The 8,291-nt window shown below is 39.2% G+C and overlaps 1 long non-coding RNA gene across 1 annotated transcript; it reads right to left on the reverse strand.

The window, feature by feature from the left end:
- Positions 1-1,321: 1,321 nt before the first annotated feature.
- Positions 1,322-2,806, reverse strand: LOC116765041. Its single transcript, XR_004353111.1, has 2 exons — positions 2,662-2,806; positions 1,322-1,912 (listed from the first exon to the last, which is right to left on the reverse strand). It is a non-coding gene; the product is annotated as an uncharacterized LOC116765041 (long non-coding RNA).
- Between the last annotated feature and the right edge of the window lie 5,485 nt (positions 2,807-8,291).

Here is an 8,291-nt window from a genome sequence, read left to right on the forward strand (position 1 = left end):
CTGACCTGCAAGCCAGAAATTCTTTTCTCAACATACATTTATTGAAATACCCTGGTCAAATCAACAAGTGACCTATATTTGGTCTGCATCTCGGAATACCATGGACAACAATTACTGCAAACATTTTGCCATTGAATAAAATGTATCACCATATTTACTGCTTCCAATATCAGACTCCTTGCCAACCACCTCGAGACTCTAAGCCAATGCCATGTTTTAAGATTTGTTACAGAAGCATCCCACCTCAAAGGCTAATTTCTGTGTCAGGTCAAATAACACTAGCTACAGGAGAGACAACTCCAAAATATCAGTGTTGATTTCTCACTCAGGTAATAGTCTGATAAGCGTTGGGCAGTAATCTGGACATCTTTTTTTCCTGCAGTTCTGGCATCTTGGGCTCCTTTACTTCTAGGACCACAAGAAGAGATATGCTTAAAGAACACCCTTTTCACGGCTTACTGGACCTGTAAGCTACGCACTTAGAAAACAAGCTGCATAGCAACAGTCATTTTGTAAATCTAGATAAACATTGGAAACCCCAGTGTACCTCAGAAGTGGGGTCAAATCAGTCAAGAAAGTAATTTCTGACGTGAAAAAATATAATAAGACACTGAGGTTTTTGAGTTTTGCAGTAAGAAGAACGTGTTGTGCACATGGAGAGCAGGCAGCACTTTGCCTGGTAAGGACCCTTGAAACTTCCCTTTATTTGTACTACCCATGAACACAGAACTACTATAATTTTATGCAGAGGATCCCAATAATTTCCCAAAGCATTTAATATGTCACATGACATTATAAATACAGTTAAGTTGGAAAAGAAAAGGAACACAGAATATGAAAGTGTAGTATAGTTTAAGAATCTCTTTATGTGCTGTGCTAGGTACGTCTGAGCCTCTTTCCTGCTACAGCAAACATGGTGATGGTGGTGATGGTGGTGACAGTGACGATGACAGAGATATTGAAGACTTGCCACCTCACAAAGTGCTAATTATGTGCCCAGCATTGTGGCAACTGAATTACACACATTCATGTAAATTTTATGCCTAAGCCAGTTGGCACTGTAAAGGTGATTTTCCCCACATTTTAGTTAAGGGATTGAACTTCTGAGGAGTTAACTAATGTGTTCCTCAAATCAATCAAGCAATAATCAAGAAAATAACCTGGACTTGAAATTATATACAAATAATCATCGATATAACTCAAAATTCACATAACACTGGTGGTGAGAGCCTGAAATTTGGATCGAAGAAGGATAGAAATCAACCAAAATTATGATACGATATTGCTAAAAGCAGGTTTTCAAAGAAACAAAATACTTTTACCATCCCCAAAAAAAATTGTATTTTATTCAGGAAATGGAGGATAAGTAACAACTGCTCATCTGGCAGAAACCACTGCCCATGTGACAGATACACACAGAAGACTCTGAGAGAATCCTCAGAGGACACTCAAGAGGAGAGATACTGCCCTTCCCTCTGAGGCTCTGGGATGCTTTTTCGGACACCTCCCAGAGGGAATCAGCATAGCAGACTCAGATAGGAAACCTCTGTCCGTCAGGAATCCCCAACGCACACTGCAGGCTGAAGGGTGGAAAGCTTCTTCTGTATCCATGATAGGCTTTGAAGAGAAGATGAAGGTGGAGCTGTGGAACTAGATGAGCTGATTGTGCTTATCCTTTCCAGAGGCAGATAAAACCTGAAGCTGTTACTTGTCCTTGGGTGGGCACTTCTGCTGGCATTGCTGGGGAGGTGGCACAGGAGTGCATTTCTCAGTGCACTTTATAGGTGGGCAAGGGTCTGTACCCTTTTTAGGTGAGCAAGGATCAGGGCACTGTGTTGGGCACACTGGAGGTATCTTGCACTGCTGCTTGCACTGCTGCTCTTGAGAAGACATCTTTCTGGAATCTTTATATCTGAAAGAAAGTATATGACCGTGTTCACAAGAAGGAATTCCTTCAGAGAGAAGACCCAAAGCTTTTAAAGCTCAAATAGGCAGTATCTCTCCAATCTCTAAGTATGGGTTTTAATCTCTTTAATACCTTTTAATGAATTTCTGACTTCTCTCTCATTCTTTAGCAAATCTATTCATCAGCCCAGAGACAACCTTCTCTTTTCTCGTACAACATTTCCAAAGAAAATATCTTTGTTTGAAAGAAACAAGAGACGTTTTCTGTGTTGTTTATTTTGTTTTGCTATTTTTATGAAAACAACATCTTCAAAACACACCATCACAAGTTCTAAAATCCTGGGCAAGCTCACTAGCAATTCCTACCACAATTTTCTCTCATGAGGTCCCGACAGAATGACTGTACAGAGCAAAGTGCAATCAGGATGAAAGTAAGAGCCTCACACGTTCCAAGATATATGCCTCTGAAATCACAACAGAGGTCCAAGAGATAGGCATAGAAAAACGTAAATCATTTGCTCTTTATCCCTTCATGTCAAAATTTCCTCTTAATTTCTTTTTCAATAGAGGAATTCAAGCTATGTATCAGAAATCTAGTAAATACAATATAACATTGTGCCCATATTCCAAGTTCCCATCCACTATGTAGCATTATACCCTTGGTCATAACTTTGGACCCATCAAATTTACGGGGTCCAGCATAAACTCAATATTCAGGGGCCTGAGAACAAAGTTGAACTGAAGAGTCATACTCACCAGGTTCTCCAAAGTCAATCGGAACTCGAGTAGCAGGAGGATAGCTGTCGTGCAGCAGAGGCCCTTTTTATTGGGGTTGCTGCCCCACCCAGGGGGAAGCGGAGCTACCAAAACTGGCCTGGTTCAGTCATTTCCCAACCAAATGCAAATCCATCCATAACTGGCTTGGCAGGGACTCTGAAAACAGGAAATGTCCTGCACCAGGATCTCCTCACTAGATTATGTTCTCATGACTCACAGAGTCCCTGCCTTAGCTCTTCGTTTCAGCAATTTATGGCAGTGGGAGGATTTTGAAGCTTCTCTAACATGCAGACAAACGTTCCGTTTCTTGAATGGGGAAGATGACCCTTTTCTATCTTTCACCTTCCTTGGCTTCTAAAACTGCCTGCCTAGTTGCACTTGAACTGGTGTCCATTTTATTGTACATACTGGTTTGAGAAAGGCCTGGATACCTGGTGACACCATTCTCTTTATCTCAAGACCCTCTCATAATGCATTTCCTCTTGATCCATGGCTTACTAAGTGAAGTCTCTTCTCCTCTTCTAACATGGACAGAGGGTAGGTTGCGGATCATCTCCGATGACGTCCCACCATGATACTTAAATACGTTCAGTAAAGTGGTGACCTCTAGGGACCCCCTTTCACTGCTTTGCTCCTTCAAATTAAGAACATCCAGCAGTCACATTCCTATGAACTTTGTAAATCTGTTTCACTTCCGGCCACAAGGAATTCACTAGGAGCGTAGCTTCACCTACCATAATTCCAATCAGCTGGCAGATCAGAACCTAGACTTACAATACAAACCAAGCCTTTTACTCATACCTCCCAAACATGACATATCACCTGCTCTTACCTAACTTCTCTCAAAGGACCTCTTTGGATTTCTTCAACTTTTGAAGAAAGCTCAGAGGAGTGTTTAAATATTCTGGCTTCCTGTCCCTTTGAAATTTTTGGAAAACCCTATCTAATATACAATGCCATTCAAGTCACTAAGTTTATATGTATTTAATATTTACGAATTATTTAAATACATGTTTTGTTTCACATCAAATCTAGGGGTAAATTCCAGAGAAAGTTGATATCCCTTTATTAAAAATGCAGTCACTGAAGTTCATTGCCATTCATATACAACTTCTTAATGATTAATAATAATTTTGTTAAAATTTTAACCTACGTTTTACATTTTCCATTTTGCTCACTGTGGAACATAGGTCAAATAAGCCTATTTCCTGCTCTACTTTCTTCATAGAATTTGTCAGTGTGTTGGAAGGAAGGTTTGCTGGTTGCTTTATGGGTCAGCTTCCCTGGCATATGGTCCCCGGTTATCTGGTCAAACATTATTCTGGGTGTTTCTAAAAGGATGCTTTTGCAAGAGAGTATTATTTAACTCAGTGGCCTGAGTAAAGGTGGTTGCCTTCTATAAGGTGGGAATTCCTCTTCGAATACACTGACCGCCTCAATAGAACAAGGCTGATCGTCACCGAGGTAAAAGACGATTACCCTGTTGGATGGGCTTCCAGCAGGCTTTCAGCTCTGCAGATTTTGAGTTTGCCAAACTTTGTAATCTCTCTAGCTCTCTCAATCTCTCTCTCTCTCTCTCTCTTTCTCTCTCTCTCACACTGTCTCTCACTTTCTGTAACATATTTCTCTATATGTATATATATCTATATACATATATATTTATACATTGCAATATTTAATTTGAATATTTCATCTGGCTTATCATGTACAAGATTACGTATGGTCAATTAAATTAAAACATTTCAAAGTTATTATAAAGTGAAGTTAAAGTAAAAAATACTACTGTTACATGACACCTCTGATGTGAAATTATGACAAATATAATGAACTTTTAGAAAATAACTGAAGTTCAGGAACCAGTGCCCTAGCATGTTCTCCAAATATCTTATTTCTACCTTTTCAGAGATTCAGTTGTCAACAGTTCTTCTACATTTCCTCTCTTCTCTCCTGGACCTGAACACTACTCTTTTCTCTGCTGGCCCCTTGGGTACTGAAGCTTCTCGTGATGGGCCATGGCTGGTGAAAAGCCCTGTCTGGTTTAGAAATAAAGTTGCAACTCTCACTTTATATTACTGTGGAGTGTGGGAACACACGTTTCTTGGGATCAGGATGTCCCTCTCACCTGACATGAACACTTCCCTAGAGTGCCGTCGTGTGCTTAAAATTCCTTTATCAGGACATAAATCCCTTGTATTCCATAAGTAAATATCAGGTTTCAATTGTGTGAAACCAAAAATAGATATAAGATACTATTTAAGACTCACAGCATCACATATAAGTGATTGAGAGTGGGGTTGGGATTGGAGAGAAGATCAGAGCACTAAGGTCTGAAATCTAGATGAAATATGGACTTAGGGCTCATCTGATATACTTGCTTTCTTCTGCTCTTTCCAAACATGTTTTATGGTTTTCAAGACAGTAATACGAAAAGGTTTTCACTGTTTATTCTCGGTCTTCGTTTTCAACCCTCCAGAAGCCTCAACCTGCCATTTTACCTTCACTGCCCCATATATACAACATAACTGTCCAAGTTGGTACTGTGATATGTTGCCCATGCATTTAGTAATAATCCTTTCATATCTTGCATAATTCTACCTGCAGTCTGAAGGAAGAACTGGCCTAGTAACGTGTCTTGGGCAATTAATCAGGAAGCTTCTTAGGAATGTCATTTTATAATGGCAAAGGAGGAAAGAGTGGAGAATGAAGAGGAGAGGAAGAGAAAGGGGAGACACTTGAGACTTGAGAAGAGTCACCAGATAAGCATGTGTCAGAAGACCAGGACCTAACCTTTCCCTCAAGTTCAGCCACACCTTCACTACTATAAAGTATTTAAATATTATAATAAATGGCTACAAAAATGAGATTACAGTATATAATATATAATTGGGAAAACATAAAGTTGTTCAAAAATGAACACATCTAATAAACTGCCAAGAAAAATCACTGCTTATATTTTGCTCTATTTAGTGTTAGGAGGCTTCTATTTTCATAAACCCACAGACATGCATACATGTCTTTCAGGTTACTGATCTGAGATCTTTTATCTTTTGCAACATAAATGCTTCTAGCCATAAGTTGCTCTCTATGCACTGCATTACATTTATCCCTAAAGGTCTTGTATGCTTTATTTGCCTTTTCATTCATCCCAAAGTATTTTCTCTTTCTTTGTTATTTCTTCTTCGAGCCATTGTTTATTTAGGAATGTGTTTCCAAACTCATAGATGTCACAGAAACAGAGACTACAATGGTGGTCAGCAGGGGCTGAGGGGTTCGGCAAAAGGGGAGATGTTGGGCAGTGGGTACAAGCCTGCATCATACGATGAAGAAGCTCTGGGAGTCTATGGAACATCGTGGTGAGTCTAGTTAATAACACTCGGCTGTGTAGTTGAAACTTGCTCAGAAAATACACCTTAAGCATTCTCATCACACAAACACACACACACACACACACACACATACACAAATACACAGACATGCCCATATTTCAATGGTTAATGTTGAAGTGATTAATGTGTTAATTGACCGATGGTGATAATCACTGCACAAAGTACACATATGTCAAATCATCCCATTAGGCACCGTAAATATGTCCAATTTAATTTGTTAATTATACCTCAGAAATACCAGATGGAAAAGATGAAAGAAGAACCATGCTACGAAACAGTAACAAAGTTTGAGAATCTTTGTGTTCCTTCTCCTCCTTGCCTCTCTTAGGCTCTGATACTATTCTCTGAGAGAGCTTCCCTTAACAACTCTTCTCTGTGGGCCTTGTATCCACCTCACAGTGGATAATCCCTTCTCGTCACCTATACTGACCACATCTGATGTAGGTAGTGTGGAAAGTGGGGAAAGCAGGGCTGGAACATCATTAACATTCTTGAAAAATCACTCTTTTTTGTTTTGGCACATACTTTATTTAGTTGTCAATTCCCTCAAAAACTAATTAGACACCCGATATAATTCATTCTTCCAATCATTTCTGTGTCCCACGGACCTCACTCAGGTCCTTTTCTGGAAGTAATTTTCTGGCCTGATTAAATTTCTGCCTTGATCCCTGAACATAATTTAACTACCATGAGGCTCCCTGACACACAGGTGGATAGACTACAACTTCTGTCTCTTTTCTCTGTTGTTACAGTCAACTGAAATTGGACTTCAAGTTCAAAACCACCTCTAAAATCATATCTTACTCTTTAGGGATTACAAGTGTTGAGTTTCCTAATTCAACAAGGTTTTGAATATCTGGTCGGTATTTTTTTCTTTCCATTGTTTTTTTTTTTTTTTTTTTCTGACCTGCAAGCCAGAAATTCTTTTCTCAACATACATTTATTGAAATACCCTGGTCAAATCAACAAGTGACCTATATTTGGTCTGCATCTCGGAATACCATGGACAACAATTACTGCAAACATTTTGCCATTGAATAAAATGTATCACCATATTTACTGCTTCCAATATCAGACTCCTTGCCAACCACCTCGAGACTCTAAGCCAATGCCATGTTTTAAGATTTGTTACAGAAGCATCCCACCTCAAAGGCTAATTTCTGTGTCAGGTCAAATAACACTAGCTACAGGAGAGACAACTCCAAAATATCAGTGTTGATTTCTCACTCAGGTAATAGTCTGATAAGCGTTGGGCAGTAATCTGGACATCTTTTTTTCCTGCAGTTCTGGCATCTTGGGCTCCTTTACTTCTAGGACCACAAGAAGAGATATGCTTAAAGAACACCCTTTTCACGGCTTACTGGACCTGTAAGCTACGCACTTAGAAAACAAGCTGCATAGCAACAGTCATTTTGTAAATCTAGATAAACATTGGAAACCCCAGTGTACCTCAGAAGTGGGGTCAAATCAGTCAAGAAAGTAATTTCTGACGTGAAAAAATATAATAAGACACTGAGGTTTTTGAGTTTTGCAGTAAGAAGAACGTGTTGTGCACATGGAGAGCAGGCAGCACTTTGCCTGGTAAGGACCCTTGAAACTTCCCTTTATTTGTACTACCCATGAACACAGAACTACTATAATTTTATGCAGAGGATCCCAATAATTTCCCAAAGCATTTAATATGTCACATGACATTATAAATACAGTTAAGTTGGAAAAGAAAAGGAACACAGAATATGAAAGTGTAGTATAGTTTAAGAATCTCTTTATGTGCTGTGCTAGGTACGTCTGAGCCTCTTTCCTGCTACAGCAAACATGGTGATGGTGGTGATGGTGGTGACAGTGACGATGACAGAGATATTGAAGACTTGCCACCTCACAAAGTGCTAATTATGTGCCCAGCATTGTGGCAACTGAATTACACACATTCATGTAAATTTTATGCCTAAGCCAGTTGGCACTGTAAAGGTGATTTTCCCCACATTTTAGTTAAGGGATTGAACTTCTGAGGAGTTAACTAATGTGTTCCTCAAATCAATCAAGCAATAATCAAGAAAATAACCTGGACTTGAAATTATATACAAATAATCATCGATATAACTCAAAATTCACATAACACTGGTGGTGAGAGCCTGAAATTTGGATCGAAGAAGGATAGAAATCAACCAAAATTATGATACGATATTGCTAAAAGCAGGTTTTCAAAGAAACAAAATACTTTTA

Source organism: Phocoena sinus, chromosome 1 (assembly GCF_008692025.1).
Source record: "Phocoena sinus isolate mPhoSin1 chromosome 1, mPhoSin1.pri, whole genome shotgun sequence".
NCBI classification, from domain to species: domain Eukaryota; kingdom Metazoa; phylum Chordata; class Mammalia; order Artiodactyla; family Phocoenidae; genus Phocoena; species Phocoena sinus.